Consider the following 11,556-nt stretch of genomic DNA (forward strand, 5'->3'; position numbering starts at 1 on the left):
GTGAATAGTTTGCACCAACACTATTAAGAGATAAAAATAAGTGCCCCATTTGAAATTAATTCTGTAGATCATAAGCATAATTATTAAACTTTGACCTAGATATATTAAGCAGTAGCCATTGCTTCAGTTTCATGACTCTGCTCCCAAGAATGTGCCCTCTAGTGTTTCATGTTGAAATTGCTACAGGTGTAATCTGTCACATGGATCCTGAATTTGAGGGTTTTTTTAAACCAATTAATTGAAGGACAATCAATGCTCTGAAAGAGTTTTGGAACCAAAAGATTTGAGAAACTGAAAAAGCTGCACCAAAGAGAGTAAACAGGCATCATTCTGAATGCTTTCACTTCATATAGAAACTTCACTTTCATGTAGAAAATGGAAATACAGTCTTAGTATGGAGATCACATGGCTTTCAGGAAGAGTGCAGAGCGTCTCGACGTCACTGCACGCCACTGCGAATTTCGTTGGGCGGGCGCGCGTTGATCTTCGTTGTGCGCCCGCCATTAATTAATGGGCCACTTAAGGTCCTTGAGGTGCCAAACAATGGTGATTTTTCGGCGCCCGTGCAATCTTCGTGTCGGCACATGTGTGCAATGGGCAGGCAGGTAGGACACATTTGTATAAACCTCATCCACAGGCGGAATAAGAGGGCTCAGTAGGGTCGCGAGTGTGCTCTGTCAAATATTGATTTTTCAAAGTTACTGATACTTGCCTGTGTGATCTGCAATACTTCCAAACGCATACCAGCTGCTTGGCCTGGACTCACAACCTTCAGGTCAGCACTCTGCAGTAAGGGATTTTTTTGGGCCTGCAGGTTTCAGGAAGCCTTCCCTTAGCCTGAGAATGGGAGCTGGAGGCACCTTCTCTGAGGAGAAAGGGAGGACTAGAAGGGGTAGGAGGCCAGGAGTGCACATTCAGCCTCCAAGGGAGCCACCTTTGGGAGGACAGGCGCAAGCACAAGGGGCGCAGGGCCAAGAGATAGTCCAAGGCAGAAGGGGCCGCAGGAGATGCCACTATCCTGCTGTCAGGGTATACAGGCGGCGAAGCAGCTACCTTCACGGCCATTGCTGGCTTCCCCCGTGTCCAGGGTGCAATAAGCTGCACATATGTGGCCATCAAGGCGCCAGCAGGTGAGCCCGGTGCCTTTGTCAACAGGAAGGGCTTCCACTCCATGAACATGCAGATAGTGTGTGACCACAGGATGCTGATTGTACAAGTCTGTGCAAAGTACCCAGGCAGCTCCCACGACGCCTACATCCTCAGACACTGTCAGGTGCCGGGGCTCTTCAGTGCTCCAGCCCGGCTTGATGGATGGCTGCTGGGTGACAAGGGCTCTCCCCTCAGAAGGTGGCTCATGACTCCCCTCTGTTGAGCAGCGGTACAATAGGAGCCACGCTTCCACAAGGGCTGTGATGGAGAGAACCATTGGTCTTCTCAAGATGCGCTTCTGATGCCTGGACCACTCAGGGGGCGCACTCCAGTAACCCCCAGACCATGTGTCGCTGATAGTGGCTGCATGCTGCGTTCTCCGCAATCTTGCGCTGGAAAGGGGGAACGCAGTGGATGACGAAGACATAGACGCAATGGCTGCGGCTGCACACGATGAGTCCAGCAGTGAGTACGAGCATGAGCACGCACAGGGAAGTACTGAGGGGGATAGACGCTAATCCAGGCATACTCCAGGGAGGCAGGGACACCCGAGAGGCTTTAATCCAATGAACCTTCAGCTAGAACACCACAGATGGACCTCCAGGACAAGCCTGGGCTGCAGGCTCATACTTGATACCTAAGTGCAAAATGTGCTTGGATAGGAACATTAACTAAGGGCCTTGTTAATAAAACTGAATTTCCCACAAATCACTCATAACAGTTTTGGAAACCATCCACCTGCAGAAGAAAAGAGGCACCCTCAGCCATGGTGACATGTCTGAATTTAATATTACAACCAAAGGAACTTAAGAAAACAAAATGGCAAAGGTGTTAAAAATTACACCAACTCATAAAGACCTCATTGCGGCTGACACAAAAACACCAGTGAGAAACCCATGATGTGTCTGAGGTGCTTTATGTTTACGTTTTTGGGTGCTACGTCTTGGTGCTGCCCTCTCACTGGGAGTGGCATCTGAGACAGTCTGCTCACTCTGCTGTCCTGTTGGCCTCGATGACCTTGGCGGTCGTCCTCTGGCCCGTGGAACCTGTGCTGGCCCTGTCAGGGAGGGAGCTGCCAGTTCCACATCTGGCATCTCCCCAGTCATTGCAGCTTCACCAGATGCAATGCTCATTGGCAGAGGGGTGGAGGAGCTGCCGCCCTCACCCGGAGGGCTCTGAGAGGAGCCTGCAGAGACGACAGGCAGCTGCTGTGCCAACGTGAGGTCGATTCGGACCTCTCTACTCACCATGGATGGATGGGCACCGAGCTGGGAAACGTGGTGCCCAGACCATCTCCCTGGACTGGCACTGACCAGCTGAGGTCAACACCGATGTGAGGGCTTGCTGGTCCGAGCGCATCCCCAGAAAGCCCTGATGGGTCTCTTGGAGGAGCCTCTCTACGAGAGACGCCTCTCCATGGAGGATGCATGGCGCTTGGCCATGAGGCTCATTGCTTTGATGAAAGTCTGCTTAGACTCCTCCACCATGGACACCAAGCCAAGCATAGCCTCATGTATCCTCCCCATATGCTCCCGCACACCCGCCCACATTTCCTGCACCTGCTGCATCGCGGACGACTCCAGAGGCACATCATCAGGCACCGACTGAGCATGTGCCTGGTCCCCTGCAGTCCTCCGACTGCTGGCGCCATGGGCACACTCTGTCTCTGCCAGCTGCTCCAGCGACTGTGAAGTGCCCTCACCCCTGTGCCCCGGGACACTAGCCGATGTTCTCATTCCCACTGAGGTGCTAGTATATGTGCTGGTGCCTGCCTGACAGAGATGGTGTGATGCAGGTGAGCCCGTGACTTCAGGGCCCTCAGGTGTGAGAGGGGGCCTCTGCTGCTCCTCCTCCCTGCCCTGTTCCGCTGATGCTGGAAGGAACAATAAGGACATTGGATCAGTTAAAGTGGAGACAATGTCAACGTGCATCCCTGTCCCCCGATTATTATGCGTTCATCCTTCCATAAGCAATGGTCAAGCCGTGTTGCAAACTTCAATCACTGAACATTCAGCACTGCCATGGCTGTTGGGAGAACAATGGTGATCTCATTGCTGAGCAAACATACCTGCCCGTGGTACCCCAGCCTCACTGACACCGGTGGATCTGGGCGCATGGCGCCTCTCCGAATCTCGGGCCTCCTGCGCAAAGCGGCTGAGAATCACCAACTGTGCCAAGCCACTGCCAGTCCTCACCCGCTTGGCAGCATTCTGTGCATTCTTCTCCTGAAAAGGAGAGAAGAGCATTGATTAGTGCTAATTGTACCTGGACTCTCTTTGCAGACAGCCAACCCCAACCAGAGTGGGACATTGCAGGGCTCCACTGTCTCCTCAATCCGCTGCTACCAAACACTCACACAAAGATGCTAGGCTTGTCCCCACACCCCAACCCCCTTGGCCAAATGCTGCCTACATCACATTAGGCACCACACGGTCTAACCTTCCATAGCAAGGAGGCACAAGCATGGGGAGCACAGAGGGCAGCAGATCAATCGGTGCCACTCCACCTTGAAGTTCCCCTCCCAGCATGTCATCACCCTGACTTTGGCATATCCTGCAGTTCCAGCCCTGTGCCTGGGTACAGCTCCTCCAGGTTGCCCCCAAAACAGTAATGTGGGTCTCAGTGTAACACATGCTGCGGGGGCAGAACCCATCTCATCACCGCCCTCTCAGGGTGACCTCGGCATGGGCAATATCTGCTGGCCCACCTAGCGAAGGACGCAGGCCGTCCATGATTCAATGCATTCACTACATTCAGAGTTGGGGGAGGGGAAGCCAGGGGGAAAGCCTACCTGTTGGGTTATGTGACCAATGCCAACATGGTGCTCACCCTTCCTGAGCGCAACAGGTCATTGAAACGCTTGCGGCACTGGATCCAGATGCACCGCACCACATTGTGGGAGCACAGCACCTCCGCCACCTCCTCCCAGATATGTTTGGTCATGTGGGGGGTTCTCCTCCTCCCATCCTGTGGTATGAGGACCTCCTGCTGTGCTGCCACCTCCTTGAGGAGGGCAGCAAGGCAATCATCAGAAAAACGAGGGGCATAGTGCCCCCCCCCGCCCCCCACCCCACCCTTCCCCCCCCACCTGCCTTACCCTCCTGCCCGGCCTGCACACCAGCAGCGCTCTGGGGAGCCCTTCCGCTGGCCGTGATTCACAGCCTTTGAAAGGCTGCAGTAGATTTTTAAGACAGGCCGCCGGATCGCCATTGGACCCGGTGGACATTGCAGTCCCGCCGCCTCCCACCCACTCCCGCTGTCCTCAGGATTCATGCTGGGTGGGCCTTAACTGGCCCGCCCGTGTAAAATGGCGGCGCAGACCCGATCGCCCCATGATGCAGTTGTGTGGGACAGTCTGCGTGGATCAGGGGGTCTTTTCCCCATCCATCATTGTTTTGTAATATTCATTCATGATATTCAAAAGAAATAACTTGCATTTACAAAGCGCCTTCACAACCTCAGGAAATTTCAAAGCTCTTTAAAACCAATGAAGTATTTTTGAACTGTAGTCACTGTTGTGACATAGGAAAGAATGCAGATTATTTGCACTCAGCACCCTCCCATAAACAGTAGCATGATAATGACCAGATAATCTATTTTAGTGATGTTGGTTGAGGGATCAATATTGACAACTACTCTCTCCTTTCAATACAGCCATGGGATCTTCTACATCCACCTGAGAGGGTAGATGGGACCTCAGCTTAACATCTCCTCTGAAAGATGGTGCCTCTTGACTGTGCAGCACTCCTTTGGTCCCGCATTGGAGTACCAGCCTAGATTTTGTTCTCAAGACTTTGGAGATGAACTTGGAACAATAACCTGCTGATAGATGAGAAAAAAGCGTAGGAGAAATAACAAGAAATCAGTTTAGTCAAAAATAGGATCAAACTGCATTGGAATGAAAATGATTATCCTGATATTTCAACATTTACAAATATAAACTATAGTTACCTTTACATATACAAGTAAATACTGCATCAGTATTGAAAATTCATGAAATCACTTTTCAAGGATTATTTGTCCAATGGAATCTCATACTGATTTTATATGATTTCTTGCTTCAAAAATTGATCCTTTTCTTTGCTGCATCTTTAAAATTTGATGTTCAATTGGCTGGAAAACTAACATTTGGAGCTAGTTTTCAGACAATCAAATATAAATTCTGGAGAGCAAAATACTGCAGATGCTGGAAAAATAGAAAATGCTGGAAATACTCAACAGGTCAAGCAGTAACTGTGGAGAGGGAAAAATAGAATTAACATTTCACTTTGATGCCCCTTTTTTCCCTTTTAGCTCGTTCATCCTTATTGCTTTATTTTCCTTCTGTTTAATCAGGAATCTCTAAAAACTCATTTTCACAGCAACATGACTTTTTTTGAAGCTGTTTTCACCTTCAAAATGCAGAGCCAGAAGGATTAACAACAGCCGCATTGCATTAAATGAGGCTCGTATGGGTAATAAAAACAGGGGTGATTGGGACGGGTGAGGAAATGAGGGGCAGGATTTTCCCGTCGGCGAGCAGGGGGCGGGGCCCACTCACCAAAGCGTAAAATGACACGCAGTGACATCGGGCAGAACTCCCGACGTCACCGCGCCCCATTTAAATTTTCAGGTAGGCGGGGACAGTGTCACATGAGGGGACATGTCAGGGAATTTTTTTTCTATTTTTAATATTTCTTATTGTAGAGGCGATCTCCCTGAGGCTGCACTTAGCCTCAGGGAGGTGAGTGCGCTCTTTTGTGCGCATGTGCTAAAGAGCGCACTCTCAGGTTTAGGGATTTCCCCCCGCCCGCACAGGGAGCGCATAGCGCTTCCATGCGGACGTCACGCTGGGCGGGCCTTAATTGGCCTGCCCACGTAAAATGGCACCGCGCCCCCGATTGGGGGCGCTGATTGGACGCGTGCCTGTGCGCGCCTGCCCTTCAACTTCGCCCCCGACGGGGTGAAAATCCTGCCCATAGTCTCCCTGGACCGTACAGTTTTACATTTTCAGTTCACTCACTGTGAGACTGAAACAAACATTAATAAAATTGGACAAGGCTGCTCAAATGTCAAGGTGTAAGTTTATTTTTGGCAATAAGGCTCAAAATAAAATACAATTTGGAATGAAAAGAAAGTAAACACCTTACTTCTGCTCAGGCAGTATTTTCCCCCCGTAGGGGGCGAAGTTGAAGTGCTGGCGCGCACAGGTGTGCTTCCGATCGGCGCCCCGCCCAATCGGGGGTGCGGCGCCATTTTACGTGGGTGGGCCAATTAACGTCTGCATGGAAGCGCTATGCGCTCCCTGTGCAGACGGTGGGGGGGAATCCCCAAATCTGAGAGTGCGCTCTTTCACGCATGCAGATGAAAGAACGCACTCACCTCCCTGAGGCTAAGTGCTGCCTCAGGGAGATCGACTGTACTGTCAAAAATATTAAAAATAGAGAAAAAAAAAATTCCTAACATGTCCCCTCATGTGACACTGTCACATGAGTTGGGACATATTCATAATTTAAAAAAAAAACTTTAATAAAATTTTTTAAAACCTACCTGAAACCTCATCCAGCCCGTGGATGAGGTTTCATGCTTTCTCTAATTCCCGCCAGGGCTCCTGGCCTGCCCGCCAACCTTAAGGGTGGACGGGCAGGCCCATTAATTAGTTAAATGACTCTGTCAATGGCCTCAATTGGCCATTGACAGGTCGGTGGACGCACAGCTGATTTCGCTGCGCCCCCGCCTACCTGAAAATTTAAATGGGGCGCGGTGACGTCAGGAGTTCCGCCCAACGTCATTTTACACGTCGGCGAGCGGGCCCTGCCCCCGCTCACTGACGGGAAAATCCTGCCCCATGGCTCAGAACTTGTTGGGAAAATAAGGACATGTTTGATGTGTTCAACATTATTGATGTTTGAATCATCCCGAAATTTGTGGCAAGGAGGAGGTACTCCATGAGTTATGAATCACCACAAGTTGCTGAATGATTTGTGCGCTTCAATGTTAGTTTCATGACAACAACAGCCCTCCATCAAACTCCTAGTGAGTTCCATGATATTGCTGTACCAGCACATTAATCCAAAATCTACTCACTGCATAAAGTTAGGGCTGGCACTTAATGGTGTAAGGAAGGACCTCTTCAATGATAAGATTTATGTTTCTACAATGCTACTTAGCTTCATTGGCTCAGAAAGGGAATAATGAAACTGTGGAGGCTCACTACTGCAAGCAATACATTGTTCTTAGAGATTTTTTTAAATTGTAAATTTTAAATATTTTTTAACTCTTCCTTTCTGTCTCCTTTTTCTGTCTGCTTCTTAATCCAATCCAATCATTTCTTCTCTCTCTTCATTTCATTTCTGGTATTTGATTGGATTCTAAATCACCTCTGCTTCTTTCTTAATCCTTTAATCTCATTGGTTAAGAAGATAAACTGTCAATCCCACCATTTGCCAAGGTCTTGGATGCCATGTTCTCTGTTTCAAATTGACAGGGAACCCTGTAAGATGCCTCATTCTTACAAATACTGGGCCTATAATTTTTCAAACCCTTCTGCTCTGAGATTGTGGAGAAACTCTGAGGATCGACAACTGCCATATATGGCAATATGAAGGAACAGTTTTATCACTTAACAGCAGTAACATCCTTGCAGTTTATGTAGCACTAGCCATATCCTCCAGATATTAAAAAGCACTTTAGAAACCATTGAATTACATTTAAATTGCAATGGTCATTATTTTATAGTTAACTTTCAGTATTTTACTATCAGGCTTTCCAAAAACAAAGAAATAATAATTAACTTAAGCACAGCAAATAATTAAAGACTCAGCATATTATTCTAGATGATTCTTTAGACTTGGTTAAATATTATTTGTGAGTTGACTTGGTAGAACTTATAAATATAGTGTGGCACTAAAGTTTTTAAATTCATTCATGGGATGTGGGTGTCGCTGGCTAGGCCAGCATTTATTGTCCATCCCTAATTGCCCTTGAGAAGGTGGTGGTGAGCTGCCTTCTTGAATCATTGCAGCCCATGTGGTGCAGGTGCACCCACATTGCTGTTAAGGGAGGGAGTTCCAGGATTTTGACCCAGCAACAGTGAAGGAACGGCGATATATTTCCCAATCAAGATAATGTGTGGCTTGGACGGGAACTTCCAGGTGGTAGTGTTCCCATGTGTCTGCTGCCCTTGTCTGTCTAGATGGTAGTGGTCATGAGTTTGGAAGGTGCTGTTTAAGGAGTATGGTGAGTTCCTGCAGTGCATCTTGCAGATGGTACACAATGCTGCCACTGTGTGTCAGTGGTGGAGGGAGTGAATGTTTGTGGATGTGGTGTCAATCAATGGGCTGCCTTGTCTTGGATGGTGTCGAGCTTCTTGAGTGCTGTTGGAGCTGCACTCATCCAGGCAAGTGGAGAGTATTCCATCACACTGCTAAATTATGCCTTGTATATGGTGGACAGGCTTTGGGGAGTCAGGAGGTGAGTTACTCGCCGCAGGATTCCTAGCCTCTGACCTGCTCTTGTAGCCACAGTATTTATATGGCTATTCCAGTTCAGTTTCTGGTCAATGATAGCCTCCCATGATGTTGATAGTGGGGGATTGAGTGATGGTAATGCCATTTAATGTCAAGGGGTGAAGGTTAGATTCTCTCTTGTTAGAGATGGTCATTGCCTGGTACTTGCGTGGCATGAATGTTACTTGCCACTTAACAACCCAAGCCTGGATATTGTCCAGGTCTTGTTGCATTTGGTCATGGACTGTTTCAGTGTCCGTGGAGTCGCGAATGGTGCTGAACACTGCAATCATCAGCGAACATCCCTATTTCTGACCTTCTCAAGGTCATTGATGAAGCAGCTGAAGATGGTTGGACCGAGATCACTACCGTGAGGATATCCTACAGAGATGTCCTGGAACTGAGATGATTGATCTCCAACAACCACAACTATCTTCCTTTGTGCTAGGTATGACTCTAACCAGTGGAGATTTTTCATCCTGATTCCCACTGACTCCAGGTTTGCTTGGGTTCCTTGATGCCACACTCAGTCAGATGCTGCCTTAATGTCAAGGGCAGTCACTTTCACCTCACCTCTGGAGTTCAAATTTAACAGGTAGACACTTTACCATAATCAGAAGTGAATCTAGTCATTACGTAGTCAGCAGGTAAAAGGTTGAACAAAGCCATTGTTTGAAATAAATTATTGAGCAAGTCTTTATTAGTGCATTAAATAATTCAACAGTTAATACTTGGTCATAACACATATCTCGGGGAGCCAAATTACTGTGCTTCCTCACTCTTGGCTGTGTTATATTGTCTGTAAAATTGCAACAGACCACAACTGCGTCTATGACTGTGTTGATTTTTATTATCATTCATTACTTTTCCCAGGTTATTAGATGCTGGTGTTTAATGTCAGGAAATGCTCCTTTTAATTTAGTGTATCATTTTACTAAAACAAATAGCTTAGTGAAATAAAGTTTGTCTTTGAGCCTTGCTTTATTCTACAGTTTAAATAGGAGATCTCTGTCTGATTGCAGGTTGCAAGTTACTCTGTGTAGGGTGTTTTCATACATTGAAGGCCAGCATCCAGCCCAAGTCTAGTGCCACAGTTCTGAGATTTAGTATGATAACTGCTGAAAGGATTGGTATGAAGGCCAGTCATGAGACCCTCTGGGCAATTTTCAACTTTCCTGTCTGGAGTGGATCTCCTGCCCATTGTACCCATGAGACTGATTTTAAATGGGATGATAACAATGTGGGTTCTACATCTTATGGGTGATCAGACCCAACAGATCATCATCCAGTTTGCAAAGCTATATATAGAGTATTCTATGGCAGTAGAGGGGCAAGTAGCTGATGAAATTCAAAACCTCTAACTGGTGGGACTACCATTTGAATGAGGTATTTAGACTGTGTCCATTGTTGAGTTTTCTTCCTTTTAACAGGAGATCACTACGTGATTGCAGGTTGTAAACTGCTCGACAGGGGCACGCTTCCCATGGGCAGGGTGTCGTATACTCCTGTGTTTTATGGTGCGCTGTGCTACTCACCATGCCATTTGTGAAGAGTTCCTGGTACCTGAAATCGACCTTGCAAGGGCTTAAACCTGTGTTTGTCAGTTATCTGATAATCTGCTAATATTTGCCCAACTTGCTAGAAGGTGGTTGAGATGCAGGTAGCTTCAAAATTTCCCTGTCTGGAAACAAAGATTGGAGCTGAGTGCTGCACCCCGATATCGGTCTAGATTGCATATTTAAGTCTTAGATTGGGACTCAACCCCCAACCTCAAACCTTCTGCAAGAGTGCTGCAGCGAGGTCAGCCTGAAGGAATGTCAGGTGACCCAGGCTGAAGCACATTGTGGTAAATGCATGATGGATTCATTTTTATACCGAAATTAGTTTATTGTCAAGCAGGATAATTAGTGTGAGCAGGCTGTGAAAGAACAAAGGCTTAAACACATAAAATACTGATTTTCTTTAGAACATCAGGGTTTTGTTTCAACAGTGTAAGTATAATAACCCCAGCACTATAATTTGACATTTTCAAAGGTCACTTGTTTCTGTTCTGCTTAACAACAAATTTAAACTAGTACTTTTTCATATGGCTCAACTTACAGCTGGTGCTAAGTTAAGGTTCATAATATTTAGCCTTATGGATCCCTGTTAAGTGGTTCATGCAATAATCAAGTCCACACAGTGCTCCCATTAAAAAGCCAAATCACAGGGCCAATATATCCTGGAAAGAAGCTCTTAACATAGTGACACCTAAGGCTGTAATGGCTAAATTAAATGTTGTGAAATAAATCCTGAAGAGAGATCCTATTTTTCCACCATGTACCCTGCTTCTATAATTCTGGTGCCAGCCCAAGGATAAAGTGTAAACAGTGATTGGCGACCTGCCCTGTTTAATACCTCAAGTCAGATTGTTGGCACAGTATCAGCACCATTTGTGTGGCAATGGAAGTGGGGGGTTGGCAACTTGAACCTCATGGAGGGATGGGTGAGAAGTGCAGCTTGATTGAAAAGTATTGAGGGGGCAGCAAGTCACTATGCAATATTGTACATATCACAACAAAAGAAACTCAGTAGCCAATCAAACAATCCCTTGGAGGTAGCCTTATTCGTACCACCAATCAAAGGTCAAGGTCAGGATACTGTCCTGTTCGGGATCAGTAAGGCACCAACCTTTGGTAAGAATGAGTAAATTACCATTGGCCAGGGTTTTACATGTTAGTTTCGGGTGCATAGCCAACCTGGAAGCATGTTAAATCGTTCATGATGATGTCGGGTGCGCAGCCCGATGTCATCGCACACTCAAGTGATATCACTGTCGGCGGGTGTGCACAGGAGTCAGCAGCACGCCTGCTGACACCTAATCAGCCACTTAAGATGATCATAAAAAAGCAACTGACTGGAATTCTCCGTTGCTCATGGA

The sequence above is a fragment of the Cetorhinus maximus genome, chromosome 2 (genome assembly GCF_964194155.1).
Source record: "Cetorhinus maximus chromosome 2, sCetMax3.hap1.1, whole genome shotgun sequence".
Classification (NCBI taxonomy): domain Eukaryota; kingdom Metazoa; phylum Chordata; class Chondrichthyes; order Lamniformes; family Cetorhinidae; genus Cetorhinus; species Cetorhinus maximus.